General features: G+C 44.9%; 1 long non-coding RNA gene across 2 annotated transcripts in view; it reads left to right on the top strand.

Annotated features, from left to right (window-relative positions):
* LOC127568579 (uncharacterized) overlaps positions 1-22750 on the top strand; it is a 49356-nt gene that overhangs the window by 7160 nt on the left and 19446 nt on the right. The gene's annotated exons all lie outside the window — the stretch shown is intronic.

Raw genomic sequence — 22750 nt, 5'->3', positions numbered from 1 at the left:
ATCTTTTGCAGGATGTTAGGGATAAATTTGTCCCGGTAAGGCAGAGGAGGTATGGTAGGGTGAAGGAACCGTGGGTGACTAGAAAGGTGGAACAACTAGTTAGGAAGAAGAAGGCAGCATACATAAGGTGTAAGCAGCAAGGATTGGACAGGGCCTGTGAGGAATATAGAGTAGCAAGGAAGGAACTTAAGAAAGGGCTGAGGAGAGCGAGAAGGGGACATGAAAAGGCTTTGGCGAGTAGGGTTAAGGAGAATTCCAAGGCTTTTTTTCTCGTATGTAAAGAACAGAAGGATGGCTAGGGTAAAGGTAGGTCCGATTAAAGACAAAGGTGGGAGGATGTGCTTGGAAGCTGTGGAAGTGGCTGAGGTTCTCAATGAATACTTCTCTTCAGTATCCACCAAGGAGAGGGGTCTTGATGTTACTGAGGACAGTGTTGGTGAGGGTAATGTTCTAGAGTATGTAGATATTAAGAGAGAGGATGTGTTGGAGTTGTTAGAAAATATTAGGACAGATAAGTCCCTGGGGCCCGACGGAATATTCCCCAGGCTGCTTCGGGAGGCAAGGGAGGAGATTGCTGAACCATTGGTTAGGATCCTTGAGTGCTCGTTGTCCACAGGGATGGTACCAGAGGATTGGAGGGTGGCGAATGTTGTCCCCTTATTCAAAAAAGGTAGTAGGGATAGTCCAGGGAATTACAGGCCGGTGAGCCTTATGTCTGTGGTGGGTAAGCTGTTAGAAAGGATTCTAAGAGATAGGATCTATGAGCATTTAGAGAATCATAGACTGATTAGGACAGCCAGCATGGCTTTGTGAAGGGAAGATCTTGCCTCACAAGCCTGATAGGGTTCTTTGAGGAAGTGACCAGGAAGATTGATGAGGGTAGTGCAGTGGATGTGGTCTACGTGGATTTTAGTAAGGCGTTTGACAAGGTTCCGCATGGTAGGCTCCTTCAGAAGGTCAGAGGCCAAGGGATCCAGGGAGGCTTGCCTGTAGAAAGCAGAGGGTTGTGGTGGAGGGAGTGCATTCGGAGTGGAGGGCTGTGACTAGTGGTGTCCCACAGGGATCGGTTCTGAGACCTCTACTTTTTGTGATATTTATTAATGACTTAGATGAGGGGGTGGAAGGGTGGTTTAGCAAGTTTGCAAATGACACAAAGATTGGTGGTGTTGTGGATAGTGTGGACGATTGTCGAAGCTTGCAGAGGGATATTGATAGGATGCAGAGCTGGGCTGACAAGTGGCAGATGGAGTTCAATCCAGAGAAGTGTGAGGTGGTACACTTTGGAAGGACAAACTCCAAGGCAGAGTACAAGGTAAATGGCAGGATTCTGGGCAGTGTGGAGGAGCAGAGGGATCTGAGAGTTCATATCCCCAGATCACTGTAAGTCACCTCACAGGTAGATAGGGTAGTTAAGAAGGATGTTAGCTTTCATAAGTCAGGGGATCGAGTTTAAGAGCCGCGAAGTAATGATGCAGCTTTACAAAACTCTGGTTAGGCCACACTTAGAGTACTGTGTCCAGTTCTGGTCGCCTCATTATAGGAAGGATGTGGAGGCATTGGAAAGGGTGCAGAGGAGATTTACTAGGATGCTGCCTGGATTAGAGAGTATGGATTATGAGGAGAGACTAAAGGAGCTAGGGCTGTTCCCATTGGAGAGAAGGAGGATGAAGGGAGACATGATAGAGGTGTACAAGATATTGAGAGGAATAGATAGAGTGGACAGCCAGAGCCTCTTTCCCAGGGCACCAATGCTCAAAACAAGAGGGCATGGCTTTAAGGTAATGGGTGGGAAGTTCAAGGGAGATGTCAGGGGGAGTTTTTTCACCCAGAGAGTGTTTGGTGCATGGAATGCACTGCCTGGGGTGGTGGTGGAGGCTGATACATTGGACAAGTTCAAGAGATTGTTAGATAAGCATATGGAGGAATTTAAGATAGAGGGATATGTGGGAGGAAGGGGTTAGATAGTTTTAGGATTGGTTTGAAGGGTGGCACAACATGGTGGGCCGAAGGGCCTGTATTGTGCTGTATTGTTCTATGGTTCTAATAAAGATGGCTGCACGCGGATGTACAGCACATGTCTCTGTCTCCTTCTCTGTATTATTATAATGGAGACTTTTGGTGACAATGCTGTAAAATTAACCTGGATCAGCCACTGCAAAGTCCTGTTCATTGTTTTGGAATGTATGATTAATCAACAATGCTTCCTCATTACAATTAAACCCTCCACAGCTGGGAAGAAAAACAAACTACAGATCAATAAAATGGTATCAATTGGGCATGTACTACAGCTTGAGAGACTGGAAAAACATTTTGATTCTTATGTGGTATGTTTTGAATAGTTGTTAGTGGCCAATGATATTGCAGATGAGAGGCAGATATATTGCTTGCTCTGTTGGGCTCTACAGACTTTGGATTTCTCAAAATTCTGACTGCACCAATGAAATTGATGGATTTGTTTCACACGGACTCACTAAGATGCTGTTAGGCATTTCTAACCCAACCTAAATCATCTTAACAGAGCACATGTGCAAGGAGAAGCTTATGATGAGCTCCTTGTGCTCTGGTAAAGTGATAGGGATGCTCTGGTGTTCAGCTGTATGCCTAGTGAGGTTCTTCTCAGGGCTAACTTGAGCTAAGTTCCATCTCTGCTCCCTTCAGTTGTGTAGGCAGTCGATAACCCAAATTAGTCTTCCTCTGACTGAGTTGCCCTTAGTGAGAATCTGTGCATGAGTTGTGTGTTTTGCATTTCTGCATTTTCACTGTACGTGACCTATTTTTCCACCTTTGTAGCATCTTTTCTGTTGAAACCTACAAGACATTTGTTGGTAGTTTCCAATGCAACGGCAACATGACTGCTTGTGTCATTGTTTGAAGAGTGCTTCTGAGGGCACTGTATTTGCTGATAAAATGGAGGAGGCTCACTTTGGCATTTGATTGACCTCTGAACATAAGTGAGGAGACAGAATTATTTTTGTGGGAGAGATTCAAGTTCCAGTGAGGTACAGAGGCAACAGTTGGATCCTGTTCTGGTGGTGGTGAAAGGGGCCTAACATTACTGGGGCAAAACTGGCTGAGAGATCAAGCTGGACTTGGAAAATATCTTCATCTTATAAAGCAAAGAAAATATCCCACAACATACCCTGCGGGAAGTGTTGGATAGATAAGCTTCTATCTTTAAGGAGGGCATTGGGGAGATAAATAAATTCAAAGCAAAGATCCAGCTAGAAGCAGAAGCTACTCCCATCTTCAAGGAACCTTGACCTAAGACCAATGCCTTGAAAGAAGAGGCTAAAAATAAACTGGATCACGTCGCATGTGGAAAAAAGTAATTGTAGCCTTATTAATACAAGACAGTGAGCCATTGTGGTGATGACAAGGTCATGGTAAATTGTTGCATAAAAGCTGAAACATCTCCATTACCCAAAGCAGAGAATTTATTTGTTACCTAGGCAGGCAGAAGGTATCCTTTCCTTTCAAAGGTCTTGGGTTTAACTCTAATGGGCTGGCTCAACCTCCTGAAGAATAAATAGTGCATTCTTTCTTTGATATTAAGGACTAGCTATCCACAGAGCAAAGCTACAGTCATGCCACATTGGCCCTATTTTCTCCTCTGTTCCACTCCATTCACAGGATTTCCCATTTGCTCTTCCCACTGACCTCCAAAACACCCCCTGCTACTGCAGTTGCTTAAAACTTGGACTGATGTCTTTTTCTGTCTTTTTTAAGTTCTTGTGAAAGTTCATCAGCCTGAAATGGTAATACTGTTTCTCCAAATACTGATGCTATCTGACTCTGAAAATTTCCAGCATTTCCTGTTTTTATTTATTGTAGAAGCTTTGATGAACACTGAGACTACCTTTCTATCCAAATAGATTGGACTTGTCCTTTGAAGCCAAGTTCCCTATCGAGTTTGATATTTTGTTTGGCAAAAGACAGTAGTCTAATGAACTAAAAATAGCCTGTCTAGCTCCTAGAGAACCCATGAAAGGCACTTGATCACCTCATGCAAGGCAATCATATGTGTTTTTGACAGGAGGTGATGAGAAAGATTTGAAATGTCTTTCCACCAGTAACTTCAGTGAAGATTCCACCTGTGGAGAGAATCACATCTGTTGATTACAAAATGCTTTTACTTTAAAGTGTATTTGTTGTTTAGGATGTGAGTGTCACTTACAAGGCCATCCTTAACTGACCTTATAGTGGTGAACTGCCATCTGGTGAAGCTACTCCCACAACGTTGCTAGGGAGGGAGACTCCAGGATTTAGATCCAGTGATGATGAAGATACAGCAATATACTTCCAGGTGCATCTAGGGGAGGAACTTACTGGCTCCCATGCATCCATTGCTCTTGCTGTCTTCAAGAGAGAAGTCATGGGCTTAGGAAAATCATAGAAATTTATGGCACATTAAGGCCCATTTGGCCCATCACATACGTCATGATTGAAAGAGACCTACCAATCTAATCCCACCTTCCAGCACTAGGTCCACAGCTGTGTAGCTTCAAGCACACATTCGAGTACCATCTTTCCAAGCAATGAGTTCCAGATCCTTACCACGCTCTTCTTTTAAATTTTTAAATTTTTAAAAAAATTTTATTTACAGCGTGGTAACAGGCCCTTCCGGCCCAACGAGTCCGCGCTGCCCATTTTAAACCCAAATTAACCACCCGTATGTCTTTGCAATGTGGGAGCAAACCGGAGAACCGGAGGAAACCCATGCAGACACAGGAGAACATACAAACTCCTTACAGACAGCGACGGGAATCGAACCCCGATCGCTGGTGCTGTAACATCATCGCGCTAACCGCTACACTACCGTGCCACCACAATCTTGGTGAAAGATTTTTCCTCACCTCCCCTCTACTTATTACTTTTAATCTACACCCTCTCGTTTTTGCCACTTCTACTAAAGGATGTGGATCCTTCCTATTTATTTTATCTATACTCATCATGACTTTACATACCTCAATTCTGTTTACCATAACTTCGTCTGCTCTAAAGAAAACAACTACACCCTAAACAATCTTTCCTTGTAGCTAACATTATCCAGTCTATGTAACATGCTTGTAAATCTCCTCTACACTCTCTTCAGTACAATCACATCTTTCAGGTAATATGATGACCAGAACTGTACACAGTACTCAAGCAGTATCCTAACTAATGTGTACAGTTCTTGCATAACCTCTCTTCTTACATACTGTGGCCTGGCTAATAAGAAATAGCATCCCATATGTCCCCTTAGCCACCTTATCAACCAGCCTCGCTACCTTTAGGAATCTGTATCATTCCAATGTTCCTTTGTTCCTCCATACCACGCAGTAATTTCCTATGTACTGTGTATTGTGCAGTTGGAGACAGCTTCATTCAGTCTAAATTGAGAAAAAAATGCTCTGAAAGGTGCTTTCAAACTGGGGCTTTGAGTACCTCGCTGTGCAGTGGCCGGTTGAAATAAAGGTAATTTTGTTCCTATGGAAACCACAGCAACTACTAGAAAGTGGTCTGACTAATTGAAAGATTACCGGATGCCTTCAGTAATTTATTTTTTTTTTTTTGCTGGGTTTGATGAGGACATGTGCCAACTGGAGTAAACCACAAGCTGCTTACAAATCTTGCCAAGATGATATCATACAACAGTGTCAACAAGCTGTCTTGTTTATACAAACATGCCACTCGTGATCTGAAGGCCCAAGTTCTATGGAGTAATACGGAGTCACCAAGAATAAGGTAGTCAGTGAAAACTTCAGTGTGTTCTGTTGTTTTTTTTTCCCCCAGTGTCATTTATTAGAAGGAGGTACTGATAAATCCATTTGGATTTGCATTACATTAAAACATTTCCATACTAATCTGTTAAAAATTATTTTCCTCCCAAATTCTCAGGGATTATGATGTATGGGCAAATGTTCACTCCAAACCAATTCCATTTAAAAGTTACTGACACCTCTGCTTCTGTCTGTACAGGTGTTTCCAAGCCAGCTGAGAGTTTTCCACTATTGCCTGTTTTTTATTTTGCTTCTTTAGTGTGCAGGGTACACATCTACCAGTTCAGTACTGCTCAACAGCTTACAGCTTAAAACAATGGCAATGAGAGAACTTCGAAACAGAACATAAATCAACGTCCCTTTAATGATCAAAGAGTTTCAGCTGAGCTGGAAGTCCCCAAGATTAGATGACAAGAACTAGAAGCAAGAGTAGCCCTTTGTACCTTCTCCAATATTCCGGCTGATCGTTTGCCTCAGCGCCACTTTCCTGCTCTAACCCCAGATCCCTTGGTTTCTTTAATATCCAAACAGCTATTGAGTTTGAAATTACTCCTGAAAATACTCAGCAACTGACATCCACAGCCCTCTTGGAATTCCAAAGATTCACAGCCCTCTGGGTGAAGAATTTTCTTCTCATCTCTGTCTTCAGTGCCTGACACCTTATTCTGAGACTGTGATCCCTGCTCTAGATACTACAGCATAAGGAAGCATCATCCCTGCATCTATCCTGTCTACACTATAGGAACTTTGTACATTTCTATGAGATCAGCTTTTATTCTCCTAAACTCGAGAAAGTATGGCCTCAGTCTGCTTAACCTCTCCTCATAGGACAATTTTCACATTCCAGCAATCAATCTGGTGATGCCTTGCTATATGCCATCCAGACCAAGCACATCTTTCCTGAGATAAGGAGACCAGACCTGTGCATAACAATCCAAGTGCAGGCTCACAAGGGCCCCACAGTAAGATATCTTTACTCTTGTACACAAATTCTCTTACAATAATGACAAATACACGGTATACCTTCTTTATTGCTTCATGTACCTTTTGCCTGCTTTTTTTGGACTGGGATAATCCTAACTGAAATTGCAGTATGAGTACAGTTTAATGGGCCTGAATTTGTTTGATGGCATATTAACAATGCATTAATTGTATGTGCCATTATTTAAAGAGAGTCTCCAAGGCCTTCAGCCTTGCTGGGATGGAGGCATCACTCGATCAATACCCTCGCCTAAACTGATCAGAATATTTTGACATTGCACACCCCTCCATTCAGTCAATGGCAATTGTATATTGGCAGGATTTACATTCACTTTCATGCCATTTGACTAAAAAATGATAGAATAGGTTAACTAGTTCAATTTGGAATTCTGGCCCTCAGCTGGTCCTCGGCCTGGGAGATTGCTAAAGGGATTATGGAAATGAAGAAGTTTAGGCCCCATAGCCTGGAATATGCTATATTTATTTTGCTATTTTTCATTTTTTATCAGTCTCTTCTTGCCAGTTTAGCCCATTACTACTTGAAGACAATCACAGAATCCAAATCTATATTCTACTCATCACCCCTCACCAACCACCACCACCATCTCTTTCTGCACATTGAAGTAAATGCACTTCAATATCTCCAGTAAAACCAGGATGAAAATGCTATTGTCATATCACTCTCAGCCATGAATGTGCACATGACTTTTAACTCAATTACCTCAAAGCATGCACTCAGTCTAAGCGTGTCACACATAGGGAAGAACCAAAACAAAGATGTTGTTTCCAAAAATTGCAGAGTGAGAATTCTTACTTGCAGTGCATACAATATGTAGGAGCAACTGGATGAGCCCCTGAATCGCCAAGGCACAGTAGGCTATAGACCAAGTACTGGTCAATGAAAATGGTATAGAGAGGTTTTTGATGGTAGGTATGGACGTGGTGGGTTGAATGCTTGTTTCTGTGTTGTCTGGCTCTATGTCTCTTAAATCATTGTCCTGCACAAAAATAATGCCAAACCTTTATAAAAAAAAACATCTGGCCTGTAGATTACCTCTTTCCTTCATTTTAATTGGATGACAAAACAGTGCTGTCAACAGATTCCTGCTACCTCCTCACCCCTACCACCCATTATCTCCCTCCTTATTGATGGAAAACATAAAGGGGTATTCAAAGCAAGGGAATAGTTATCAGAAGCATCAACCAATCAGTGCATCATCTCTGTCCATCAATCACCAGGCACTTCACACAACTCTTCATCTGGATAGTCACTGTTGCCTCAAACTCACACTTCTGAGTGGCAGAAACTGCTATTGTAAACATGTTTAAAACCAGATGAAGATAGGTCCAGATGTCGATTGTCCATTTCCTTCCGTAGATTCTGCCTGACTTGTTGAGTTCCTCCAGCACTTTGTGTGTTGCTCCAGATTCCAGCATCTGTAGTCTCTTGTGTCTCCATGTTTAAAACCATGTCCTTTGGATATTTCCATAATTCCTTTTGATGTAGAAGGAGGCTATTAAGCTCATCAAGTTTATGCCAGTTTACAGAGCAATTCCATTCCTCCACTAATTTTCTCCTTCATACTGGTCATGATGCACCTTAAGAAAGCAGAAGCAAAAAAAAATCAAAAACTCACATGCTTAAAAAAAAGCAAAGGAAGATCAAAATGGACCAATCTGCCATTAGAATAATGCACAAAGATAGAAAGGCTTAATTCCAACCTGTGTAGATTGCACCATGCTAATTTATTCACAGCTAATTGCATCAAACTGTAGACTTTTTTCTTTCATGTGATCTGGAACATCAAAGGATTTGATCAGTACAGAAGGAGAGTCCTAAACGAACCCACTTGACGCAGACAACATAAGACCTTAACCTTTAGCTTTCTTAGACAAGTGGTGCATGAATCATTTGATTTTCGCCAGTGATAATCGTGTGGCAAAAGGCCGTGAGCAATTTCTTCTGGCACTGTACATATGTTGGTTGGAGGAAAGGGGAAAGGTAAGGTTTGTGACCCAGTCAAAAGATAAATTAGCATTATTAATCAGTGTACCCTTAAGAATAAGGCAGAATCATGACTTCCTCTATCAAGAAATAGCTCTGCATGTACAGTTGAGATACTGCAAGCCCTTGATATAAACACACCTTCAACAGAAGAAGGATCGCAATATCTCAAAATAGCTATATCCTGTTTAGCCGGAATATTCTTGTGTTTTTGTGATAACTATCTCCAATTAGTAGTCCTTATGTTACAATAAAATGCATCTGTAAATTATACTGCAGCTTTGACAACATTCAGAATCTCAACAGCACACAATATGAAAACAAAAAGGGCAAAATCTTTAAGTATTTTTCTGTGATTGTCATAAAGAAGCAAGGAAATGTTATCTTGGTGTTTGTGACCATCTATATGATACCTTTAATCATATTCTTTTCTTTAAATCTTTTTTCTGTTTAGTAGTGTAGGCACCTTAGAACCTCTTTTTACACTACTGTATATCATGCTATAATGTTATAACTTTCTTCTGAGGGCATTGGCACTCAAGTCAATAAAGGTAGGGATGGACCCTCTACATCAGAGGATCGGGTAACCTTGAACTTTAGCTGGAACATAGAACAATTACAGCACATTTCAGTCCCTTCGGCCCACAAAGCTGTGCCAAACATGTCCCTACCCTAGAAATTACTAGGCTTACCCATAGCCCTCTATTTTACTCAGCTCCATATACCGATCCAACAGTCTCTTGAAAGACCCTATTGTATCAGCCTCCACCACAATTTCCCGCAGCCCATTCCACGCACTCACCACTCTCTGAGTAAAAAACGTACCCCTGACATCTCCTCTATATCTACTCACCAGCACCTTAAACCTATGTCCTCTCGTGACCATCAATTCAGCCCTGGGGAAAAGCCTCTGACTATCTACCCTATCAATACCCCTCATCATCTTATACACCTCTATCAGGTCCCCCCTCATCCTCCGTTTCTCCAAGGAGAAAAGGCCAAGTTCCCTCAACCTGCTTTTATAAGGCATGCTCCGCATCCCAGGAAGCATCCTTGTAAATCTCTTCTGTACCCTCTCTATGGCTTCCACATATTTCCTGTAGTGAGGCGACCAGAACTGAGCACAGTACTCCAAGTGGGGTCTGACCAGGGACCGATATAGCTGCAACAATACCTCACAGCTCCTAAATTCAATTCCCCGATTGATGAAGGACAATACACCATATGCCTTCTTAACCACAGAGTCAACCTGTGCCGCTACTTATCTTGATTTAGTTGATGCAGATTCAGCTTTTAAGATAAAGAAGCTTGCAGAGCAGTAAACATATGTTCAGGAACTGTGGTCAACCTCCACGAATAGGGAAAAATGCCCTTGGTCTGTTGAAGAAGTCTGCTAACCAGATCTGCAGCATCACAACATCTGGCTAAGTAGCATTTCTGCCAGTATTGGAGTGTGAGACAACTTGAAAGCATTCGAAAGTGGATCACCCATCACAAATGTCATAAGGGATGTTTTAACTTCTGCTGTGTATGTTCAGATAGGCATCATGAAGAGCCTAGGCACCTGAGTCATAGAGTTGTACAGCACGAGAAAAGGGCCTTAAACCCATACTTGTCCATGACGACCAAAATGTATATTCAAGCTAATCCCATTTCCCAGCAGTTGGCTCTATCCCTCTAAACTCTTGTCATCCATATACCTGTCCACATACTTCTTAAATGTATCTAATATGCCTGACTCAACCATTTCCTCTGGCAACTGGTTTCATATACAGTGTCTACCACCCGCTGTGTAAAAAAGTTACAACTTGACAAAAGCTACAACTTTCTGCATTGGCAAGTTACAGACAGTCACCTTGGGACTCCACTGATCTGATTAGTTCAGGTGATGGGATTTCCTTGGACATTCCTCTAAAATCTCTGCCTGAGAAATCCCACTACTGCATTATCCACCTATATAAACATTCCACTGAGGAACCATTCAGGAGGTCACTGGAGCTGGAGCCCAAGCCAAGTTCTCCCCCCACCCAGTTCAGGAACTCTGGGGTCAGTGTAGCACATCCAAATGTTAGGCTGTTCTTGGTTGAGTATACATTTCAGCTCATTTTTGGTTCATGTCCACACTCATTAACAGACTTATAGATCATCCATTATAGAGTCAGATATTAAATAATTCGTTAGGAGTTGTGCTGCAGTTAATCTATCATTTTATTAGGGCAGTGACAGTTTCTCAGGAAGTTTTCAAGGAAGTCTTGAAAGCTGAACTGTGAGATTTCATCAGATCATTTCATCACTGGTCTTATTATGGTTCCCTAGTTTCTGTATAATCATGGTTATGTCTTGAAAGACACTTGCTGTTTGAGTAGAAATGGTCAGAATGAAAATGGAACTCTGGTTAGTCAGAAAGTTTTATTCAGAAAAGTTCCATGATTCTGGGCACACAGTATTCGACTGAGTATGAAATACTGCTGTTTGGCACATTGGTTCTGGGAACTGAGTTGGACTACTTTTATGTCAGTAACAATGTCCTTTTTATAAAACTAATATTACGCCCTTTAGTTCTGGAATCTCTAGCTAGCGGAACCAATCTCCCAGCATTTAAGGTTGGAAGGTATATTAAGTCATTGCACAGGAAAGTCACCAAACGGAATTTGACACCAAGCCACATAAGCAGATTTTAGAGCAGACATTTTAAGGCAGGTCTTAAAGGAGGAATCGGAAAGGAACTGAAGACCATAAGGCTTTGGCAGCTGAAGGCATGACTGGCAATGCTTGAGTGATTCAAACATGGGATGATTTGATGAGGCAAGAAATGAATGAGCCTAGATATCTTGTTGGGGCTGAAGAAGGTTCCAAAGAACATAGAACATAGAACACTACAGCACAGTACAAGCCCTTTGGCCCTCAATGTTGTGCCAACATTTTATCCTACTCTAAGATCTATCTAACCCTTCCCTTCCACATATCCCCCTCTTTTTCTATCATTTATGTGTCTATCTAAGAGTCTCTTAGATGTCCCTAATGTATCTGCCCCCACAACCTCAGCCGGCAGTGCATTCCACGCACCCACCACTCTCTGTGTAAAAAACTTACCCTTCATATCCCCCTTCTACCTTCCTCCAATCACCTTAAAATTATGTCCCCTCGTGTTAGCCATTGTTGCACTGGGAAAAAGTCTCTGCCTGTCCACCTCTATCAAGTCACCTCTCATTCTCCTTCTCTCCAAAGAGAAAAGCTCTAGCTTGCTCAACCTATCCTCATAAGATAAAGAGGGGCAAGGCATGGTGGGATTTGAAATTAAGGAGGTGATTTTTTTTAACTGCTGCCACACCAGAGAAGGTTATTCATTGTAGGGGACAAGTAGGTGTCTGAAGTTAGGCACTGCCAAAAAGTCCAATGCTTGGACCAGTCATTAAGTGATTTAAACTTGAAACTGCACATTATTATACTTTTAATACCAAGGAACAGGAGAGAGCAAATAAGATTTATCAAAATAAGAAAAGCACAGGTCATTGAAACTTTTTGCCTCCATGCATAATTGAAGGAGTGTTAACCTGTCAGAGGTCTCATACTCTGGATGAAATGCTAGATGAGCAGATGAGGTCTTTGGATTTGCCTCTTCGTGGATCATCTCAAATGCTTAATTATTCAGGAAATATTTAAATAGCTACCTGATTGTAATGATCTGGATGACTGCAATATTAAGTGGCAAATGTCAAAAACAACACTTAAAAAGCAAACACTAAAGACTCCATGCTACAATTCAAGGAAGAGTGATTTCTCCTGCTGCCATTATCAGCATTCTTTGATTAGAAAACTTATGAAGTAGTCCTTCAATACATTGCTATTCAGGGAGACTTTACTTGCTTTGAATTGGTGCTATATTTGCATACATAACTATAGGCTTGCTACCTCAAAAATAACAAGCCATTTGACATTTGCTGGCAACATAATAAGATGCTTTACAACTGAAGTTTTCCTTTTATAAAACATAGCAAGTTCAATTTTATTGTATGCTGTGCAATCTTTAGCATTCTCTTGGTCAATATCCTTCTAGTACTAACAAAAAATATAAAGCACTCATCCTACTTTTTGGGACCAATTGAGTTGAATTGAGAGTTAACTACCAATGCAATGCAGCTTTTGGAAGGCTTATTGGTCCCAAAAGAAAGATGAACAGTTAGTAGTTCTTTGTTACTACTGGAAGCATATTTGCCAGGATACAGAGTCAACTTCCTTCTTCATGGCATCCTTTCCATCCACTTGATCCGGTAAACTAGACATCACTTCAGTACTTCATCAACCTAAAGGTGAATTTGTCCTTGGTTAAGTGTGTTACACATACATATACAGCAGGGGTGCATGTTGCAATTTGCTCCTGTAATTCAATTCCAGCAACTCACTGTGACTTCAAAGGAATTGAGGTTTGCTTATCAAATACAAAACGCAGCCTTATATAAACATGCGCAGTTGTCACAAATGACCAAGGTCAAATTTCTACAGGGTAGCAATAGCTCTGTCTAAGCGTCAGCCCAAGTTTCATAGATTCATAGATTCATAGAGTCATACAGCACGGAAACAGGCCCTTTGGCCCAAATGGTCCATGTCGACCAAGATGCCTCATCCCAAGCTAGTCCCATTTGCCAGCATTTGGCCCATAACCTTTTAAACCTTTCCTATCTATGTGCCTGTCCAGCTGTCTTTTAAAACCTCGACCACTTTCTCTGGCAGCTCGTTCCACGTACAGACCACCCTTTGTGTAAAAAAAGTTGTCCCTCAAGTTCCTCTTAAATCTGTCCCCCCTCACCTTAAACCTATGCCCTTTAGTTCTTGATACCCCAACTCTGGGACAAAGACTAAGTGCATTCACCCTATCTATGCCCCTCATGATTTTATACACCTCAAGAAGATCACATCTCAGTCTCCTACAGTCCAAGGAATAAAGTCCCAGCCTGTCCAACCTCTCCCTATAGCTCAGTCCCTCAAGTCCTGGCAACATCCTTGTAAATCTTTTCTGCACTCTTTCCAGTATAATAACATCTTTCCTACAGCAGGGCAACCAAAACTAACCACAATACTCCAAGTGCGGCCTCACCAGCATCCTGTACAACCGCACCATGACCTCCCAACTTTTATACTCAGTGCCCTGACAGATGAAGGCCAGCGTGCCAAAAACCTTCTTCACCACCCTGTCTACCTGTGACTCCACTTTCAGTGAGCCTTGTACTTGTACTCCACAGTCTCTCTGTTCTACAATATTCCCAGTACCCTGCCGTTCACTGTGAAAGTCCTACCTGGATTTGACTTTCCAAGATGCAATACCTCGCACCTATCCGAATTAAACTCCATCTGCCATTCCTCGGCCCACTTACCCAGCTGATCAAGAACCCCCTGTAATTTTTGATAACCTTCTTCACTGTCCACTATACCACCTACCTTAGTGTCATCTGCAAACTTACTAACTATGCCTTATACATTCTTATTGATAAGGATGACAAACAACAATGGGCCCAGCACCGACCCCTGAGACACACCACTAGTCACGGGCCTCCAGTCCGAGAAACGACCTTCCACCATCACCCTCTGCTTCCTACTATCAAGCCAATTGTGTATCCAATTAGATACACAATCCCTGGATTCCCTGTGATCTAACCTTCCAGAGCAGCCTACCATGTGGAACCTTATCAAAGGCCTTACTGAAGTCCATATAGACCACGTCTACTGTCCTGCCCTCATTAACTTTCTTGGTCACCTCATGAAAAATCTCAATCAAGTTCATAAGACATGATCTCCCATGCACAGAGCCATGCTCACTACTCCTGATCAACCACTGTCTTTCCAGATGTATGTATATCTTATCCCTCAGAATCCTCTCCAGTAACTTACCTCCGACAGATGTTCGACTCACTGGTCTAAAGTTCCCTGTTTTTTCTTTGCTGCCTTCTTTAAATAAAGGCACAACATTCTCTATTCTCCAGTCTACCATCACCTCAACCGTGGCTAACGACAATGCAAATAATGAACAAACAATTGCCTTAGCCTTCTGAGGATGTGCTTCCATAGTGTCTACGTGGTTGGACCAGGACAGGCTGTTGGTGATGTTTACACCAAGAGACCTGAAGCTCTCAACCATCTCCATCTCAGCACTACTGGTATATACAGGGGCGTGTCCTCTGATCTGAGAGCAGGTTTTCTTGGAAGGCTATCAATTTTCCTGTTAGATCAATACAAAATAAAACAGGAAAACTGCATCCAGACTGTGTGGTTCAAATTATAAGATATCTTTATTAGTCACATGTACATTGAAACACACAGTGAAATGCATTTTTTGTGTAGCATGTTCTGGGGGCAGCCCGCAAGTGTCACCACGCTTCCGGCGCCAACAACTTTCCAACCCATACGTCTTTGGAATGTGGGAGGAAACTGGGATACCCAGAGGAAACCCACGCAGACACCGGGAGAATGTACAAACTCCTTACAGACAGTGGCCGGAATTGAACCTGGGTTGCTGGCGATGGGGTTAAATATAAAATATGAGTAGGAGATGTGGCCCTCTGCTGTGGTAAAGTCGCTTACCTGTGCAAGCATTCAAAAGCAAGTAACCCAGATCTATATAAGTGCTGTACAAGTGACCTGCATGACCTGCCACAAGACAGTGCAAAATATATTCACACTTTGTGCAGCTGATCAGTCATAAGTTAACACAGCCCAAGGCCATAGCACACTATGCAAGCCTATAGTATGGGCATAATAATGCCTGCATTTAAGCCCAAAGATTATCTGAAATGCTGAATTAACATGTGTATTTCAAAAACAATTCAGGAAATAATTAAATAGCTGCCTGATTGCTATGATTCAGATGACTGCAATATTAAATGGCAAATGTCAAAGACAACTCTCAAATGGTAAAGGGATCCTTTTTGAAATATGCTCCGACTGACCACATCAAGAGCCAATGGCAATATTAACCCAAGGCCTGGGTTGGGAAGTGGGAAATGTTTGCTCCCCAAGCCAAAGTGCTGGGAATGAATCTGAGGACTGAAGAGGTCTGTTAAGATGAGCTTTGAAAGGGAAAGTAGAATATGGAGAAAATCCAGCATGAAATCCAAAAACAGAGTGTAACGCCTTTAAATATGTAAAAATAAAAGCAGTAATGAATGTGAGTCCCTTTAAGTTGAGAAAAGAGAAATTATATTGGGGAATAAGGAAATGGCAGGGAATTAAACAAATAAATTAAACCACTCAAAAAGTCTGGAGTGAATGAGGAACTCGAAGAAATTAGCCTTAATAGAAAAGTAAATATTGCAGAAATTATTGGATTGAAAACCAGTAAGTCCCCTAACCTGATGACCTGGATCTCAAGGTTTTGAAAGAGGTTACTGTGAAGATATTGGATATTGTCATCTTCCGAAATTCCAGATTCTAGAGTAGTTCTGACAGAAGATAGCAAATGTAACCCCATTACATAAGAAAGGAGGGAGAGAGAAAATAAGGAAGGATATATTTGCAATAGTGGGAGTACAATGAAAGTTCACCAGATTGATTCCTAGGTGGAGATAGGGAATGTCCTTTGAGGAGATATGAAGCAGACTGGGCCCATTCTCTCTTGAGCTTGGAAGCATGAAAGGTGATCTCAATGAAACACACAAAATTCTTATCTGGACTGACAGTGTGGAAGCAGGGATAACGTTTCCCCTGGATGAGTGTCTAAAACCAAATCACAATCTCAAAATAAGGCCATTCAGGTCAGAAGTTTCTTCATGCAGAGAGTGGTGAATCTTTGATATCCTCTACCTATCTAAGAAGGATTTGGAAGCTCAGCTGCTGAGTTTATTCAATACAGACACTGATAGGATTAAACATATTAAGGGAATTTCAATAGAGTTTGTTCATGAAAGTGGCAATGAGGTAAAAGATCAGCCATAGTATTATTGAAAGGCAGAACAGGCGCAAGGGGCTTACTCCAAGTACGATTTGATATGTCCTTATGTTGAAAATGTTAAAATGTTTCCTTATGGGTTCAAGGTGAAAGTGCTCCTCCAAACCTCACGAGTAAACCTTCTTCCTGAAGCCTCCTTCCCCCAGCAAGGATTCTTGCTGGAATCTGGACTCTCTCCCTCAATCACCTGGGTGCCAGGAACAGTTCATCAATTAATAAAAAGGGAAATAAAAAAAACAACATTGGAAGAAATGGCAGACAAAAGCCAAAGAAAAATAATCCAACTGTTACAAAAATATACACTCCTTGAAGTTTACAATCTTACTTGGTTTTGCCTGAAGCATCCACTGATTGATCAGAACTTTTACTGCTAACTTGTTTAACTTATTGCTTTGCTCACATCAGACTGAAACCATGTTGTTTAATTTCCTGTTTGCTATCCTATTTATTGGGAATTGACAAATTTCAGTTGTAATCTAAGCCACACATTGTAGGCTAAGTGAAGTAGCTCTTGAAAGGGGGCATTGGGATAGGGATATGTGATTCACACAGGGCCAGTGGTTGCATGGCTGAGAACATATCAGCTTTGTGTAGATTACTGATGTCAATGATTTCAGCATCTGGCCAATGCAGCTCACTTTGTAGATTGATCGGATGGATCAAAGAGGAGCCAGGGAGTGAATCACTTTGGTAAAATCCAGCCTGTAGTGTTTAAAGTTAGCTTACACCTCTTAAAAGGGAGGTGCTTTGTTGCTGGAACAAGTGCTGATTGATGTCATAAGACCATGAGAAGTGGAAGCAGAAGTGGGCCGTAAGTTCTTTTGAACTTGCTCAGCCATTTAATAAGATCGCGGCTGATCTGATGTGATCTTAGCTTTAGCTCCATTTTCCTACCTATTCCCCATGACCTTCATTCCCCTATGGTCCAGAAGTACATTCAATGACTGGGCCTTCATAGCTCTCTGGGGATAGAGTTCTTAAGCTTCACAACTCCCTGAGAGAAGAAATTCCTCCTTCCCAGTTGTAGATTCACCCAGGAATGCTAAAACATCCTCTTAGAATCTACCTTGTCAAGCCCGATCAGAATCCTATGGGTTTCAGTAAGGTCACCTCTCCCTTCATCTAAACTCCAATGAGAATAAGCCTACTCTTTCAGGAATTGAAGCCGACTGTGAAAACGTTGAATGGCACCACAGATTCCAAGGTTCTCACACACACTAGAGGTCTTGATGGAAGAGTTACAAAGTAGGAGAGATGTCTTACAGATGCATGGGGCCAGAAAGCCCTCCAGGCGTACATCTGGAAGACATTGGGTGCAGAAACCATTATGATCAATGGCATAAATGAAGCCCTGAGGACTTTGCAGTGCTGCAGTGGTCAAGATCACAGCATGCATCTTCAAACACTGTATTCCAGCAGCTGGACCATTAGCCACAAACATGGCTCAATTCATCATCATGCACCCACCTACAATCAGTGCCAGTATTTGTTTGCTCCACAACATCCACACACAGTGAGTTTAATTACTTCCTTAGGGCATAGAAGGAAGCCATTCAAGTCTCTACCAGCTCATAGAGCAGTCCCAACAATCCCATTCCTCAGTATATTTCCCTGTAACCTACTCCCTCACACACTCATTACTTCTGCCTCAACTGTCACCCACCGCCCCCACACCAAATCCTCCCACCAGCTACCTACATCAGGTGCAATTTACAGTTGCCAATTGAGCTACCAGCATGTCTTTGAGATGTAGGAGCAAACCAGAGCACTTGGGGGAAAATCCGCGCAGTCACAGGGAGAATGTGCAAACTCCACATAAGAGCACCAGAGGTCAGGATCAAACGCAGGTCACAGGAGCTGTGAGACTGCTGCAGGAGCTGCAGCAACACTGTCTTACCCATTAACATCGCATGGTACGGTACGGCACGGTAGTGTAGTGGTTAGCGTAATGCTATTACAGCGCCAGCGACCTGGGTTCAATTCTGGCCCCTGTCTGTAAGGAGTTTGTACGTTCTCCCCATGTCTGCATGGGTTTCCTCCGGGTGCTCCGGTTTCCTCCCACATTCCAAAGACGTACAGGTTAGGAAGTTGAAGGCGTGCTATGTTGGCGCTGGAAGCGTGGCGACATTTGTGGGCTGTCCCCAGAACACTCTATGCAAAAGATGCATTTCACTGTGTGTTTTGATGTACATGTGACCAACATATCTTATTGTGGCCGTACGCAACGCACTACCGAAGAAACACACGGAGGCAGAGGGTGCTGAACTCAAGACTCTTTACTCCAAGAACAGAAAAACATGCAAAACTCTCTACCCATGGGCAACTGTGACCCGCGGGGCAGACATGACATCCAACTGTTCCCCGAAGATCCACCCCGAACAGGTAGTTTAAAACACGCTACTGCGCGTCTGCCCCCAGCTCCTGATGGTGGTTCGAGTCCCGCATGTACAGGCCGCCACACCACCTCCCCCCCCCCCCCCCCCCCCCAGAAATGTCCATCGGGGGAGTGGAGCCCCCAGTCCGTGTGGTTTGCTTGGGTGGCCGGCCATGCTGGCGCGGTGCGGGTACCCTCACTGGTTGCTCAATGTCCAAGTCCGCCAGTTTGAGGCCGTCCACTGTAAAAGTCTCTTTCCGGCCACCCACCTCCACGACACACGTAGATCTGTTGTGCCAGATCACCTTGAAGGGTCCTTCGTACGGCCGCTGTAGAGGTGACTTGAGCATGCCCCTGCGAATAAAAACATACTCACAGTCTCGGAGGTCTTTAGGGGTGAAGGATGGTGTGGGACCATGCCTGGAGGTCGGGACAGGTGCCAAGGTCCCTACCTTGTCCCGCAGCTTCATTAGCACCTCTGCTGGAGTTACTGCCGAACCTCGGGGCTCTGGTACGAACTCGCCCGGGACCGTCAGGGAAATGCCGTAGACCAATTCCACCGAGGAGGTGCCCAGGTCCTCCTTGGGGGCTGTGAGGATGCTCAATAAGACCCAGGGAAGCTCATCTGTCCAGTAGGGGCCCCTGAGGCGCGCCATCAAGGCCGACTTGAGATGCCAGTGGAATCGCTTGACCAACCCGTTGGACTGGGGATGGTACACTGTGGTGTGATGCAACTGGGTGCCCAGGAGCTGCACCAGTGCTGTCCACAAACCAGACATGAACTGTGCTCCTCTGTCGGAGGTGATGTCCGTTGGGAGGCCGAACCCGTCGATCAAGTTTGCAATGAGCGTCCTGGCGCAGCACTCAGTGGACGTGTCTGTGAGCGGTACGGCCTCCAGCCATCTGGTGAACCTGTCTACCATGGTAAAGATATACCTGGTGCCCCAGGAGACAGGCAGGGGGCCGACAATGTCCACGTGGAGGTGTTGGAACCTCCTGTGCGTTGGCTGGAACTGCTGGAGGGGAGCCTTCACGTGCCGCTGGACTTTGGCGGTCCGGCAGTGTACGCAGGTCCTGGCCCAGTGTCCGACCTGTTTGCGCAAACCGTGCTAGACGAATGTGTCCGCTACTAGCTTGATGGATGCCTGGATGGACGGGTGGGCCAGGTCGTGCATCGTGTTGAACACCCGGCGCCTCCATGCTGCTGGTACCACGGGTCGTGGTCTGCCAGTAGACACGTCGCACGGGAGTTGAATCGCTGCCAGGCCGATGGGGATGTCCTCCAACTGGAGTCCCGAAATGGTGGTGCGGTAAGCCGGGATCTCGGTGTCCGACTGTTGCGCTTCTGCCAGCGCTGCATAGTCTATTGCTGAGGACGATATGCCTGCTGAGTGGAGGCAGGGGCGAGACAGTGTGTCGGCGATGACGTTGTTCTTCCCTGCGATGTGGCGGACGTCCGTGGTGAACTCTGAAATAAAGGACAGGTGCCTCTGCTGCCGAGCCGACCATGGGTCCAATACCTTGGCTGGTGCGAAGGTGAGGGGCTTGTGGTCTATATACACGGTGAACTCCCTTCCCTCGAGGAAATACCAGAAATGCTAGACAGCCAGGTAGAGTGCTAGCAACTCTCTGTCGAAAGTGCTGTACCTCACCTCTGGTGGCCGTAGGTGCTGGCTGAAGAAAGCGAGTAGTCGCCACTGGCCCTCGACGAGCTGCTCCAGGACTCCGCTGACCGCCGTGTCGGAAGCGTTGACTGTCAGTGCTATGGGTACATCGACCCTCAGGTGTACTAGGAGGGTCGCCTTTGCCAGCGCCTCCTTGGCCTGCTCGAAGGCCTCTGTGAAATCCACGTCCCATGCCACCTCTTTGGCCTTGCCGGCCATTAGGCTGAACAAGGGTCTCATGATGCGTGCCGCCGCCGGCACGAACCGATGATAAAAGTTGACCATCCCTATGAACTCCTGCAGGCCCTTGACTGTGCTGGGCTTGGGGAACTGGCGGATGGCCTGGACCTTGTCCAGTAGGGGAACTGCGCCATGTCGGTTGACTCTGTGGCCCAAGAAGTCAATCTCTGTCAGCCCGAATTGGCACTTCGCGAGGTTGATTGCCAATCTGTGGTTGCTCAGGCGTTGGCAGAGCTGACGCAAATGTGCCACATGTTCTTGGTGTGAACTGCTGGCCACCAGGATATCGCCCAAGTAAATGAAAACGAAATCCAGGCTGTGTCCCACCGAGTCCATGAGCCTTTGGAAATTTTGGGCAGCGTTCTTGAGACCGAAAGGCATCCTCAGGAATTCGAACAAATCAAACGGGGTGATGAGGGCTGTCTTGGGCACATCGTCGGGGTGCACTGGGATCTGATGGTATCCCCTGACCAGGTCAATTTTCAAGAAGATGGTCACTCCGTGCAGGTTCGCCGTGAAGTCCTGGATGTGGGGCACCAGGTATCGGTCAGCGATTGTGGCGTCATTGAGCCTTCTGTAGTCTCTGCAGGGCCTCCAACCTCCTGCGGACTTGGGCACCATGTGCAGCGGGGATGCCTACGGGCTGTCCGAGCGGCATATGATTCCCATCTCTTCCATCTTACGGAACTCCTCCTTGGCGAGTTGGAGCTTGTCGGGTGGGAGCCTGCGAGCTCGGGCATGCAGTGGTGGTCCTTGCGTGGGGACGTGGTGCTGCACGCAGTGCTTGAGGTGACTATGGAGGGGAATTCTGCCAACACCCTGGCGAATTTGTTACCTGAGAGGGTCACGGAATCCAGGTCGACGGCCGGTAGCTGGGCTTCTCTGAGCTGGAAAGTCTGGAACGTCTCGGTGTGGACCAAACGCCGGCCCTTTAGGTCGACCAGGAGGCAGTTGGCTCATAGGAAATCTGCCCCTAGTAGTGGCTGTGACACCACTGCCAATGTGAAAGTCCAAGTGAAGTGGCTGGACCCGAAATGCAGTGGGATAGTTCGTGAGCCGTACGTCCAAATACTAGTGCCATTTGCAGCGGTGAGCTCAGGGCCTGGGACCGTGTTACGAGTGTCCATGTTCAAGGGGGGCGGTACGCTGACTTCGGCTCCGGTGTCTACAGGAAAGTGCCGCCCAGAGTGTCGGTCCCAGAGGTACAGGAGGCATTAGCGACAGCTGGCCCTGGCATTTCCCGGAAAAACACATGGTGGACGGCAGGGGCGCGTGCTTGAACCCCATCTTTGGTGATAGAAACACCATTGTTCGGAACCTTCGTCCTTTTCCCCCCGGGTCACGATGGCTTCGATTGCAGGGCCCGGGCTTTGGTCCACGCTGTCATGGCTAGGCCGATGGAGGCTGCTCTACGTTGTTTACTCTGCCAAAGGACATCAGCTTTAGCCGCGACCCTACGTGGGTCGCTGAAATCCTCGCTCACGAGGAGGAGGCGAATGTCCTCTGACATTTGCTCGAGGAACAACTGCTCAAATAAAAGTCACGGCTTATGGCCGTCCATGAGCGCCAGCATATCGTTCATGAGCTCGGATGACATGCGGTCGCGCAGACCGTCCATGTGTAGGAGCCACACGGCCCGTTCGCGGCAGGAGAGTCCAAAGGAACGGATCAGGAGCACCTTAATCTTAGTGTACCTGTCCTCCATTGGTGGCTGGTGTAGGAAGTCGATGATCCAGCCTGCCGTGTCCTGGTCGAGCGCGCTGACCACGTAGTAGTACCGTGTGGCAT

The sequence above is a fragment of the Pristis pectinata genome, chromosome 3 (genome assembly GCF_009764475.1).
Source record: "Pristis pectinata isolate sPriPec2 chromosome 3, sPriPec2.1.pri, whole genome shotgun sequence".
NCBI classification, from domain to species: Eukaryota; Metazoa; Chordata; class Chondrichthyes; order Rhinopristiformes; family Pristidae; genus Pristis; species Pristis pectinata.
The sequence above is the reverse complement of the archived record's forward strand: the minus strand, read 5'-3'. Positions and strand labels throughout refer to the sequence as shown.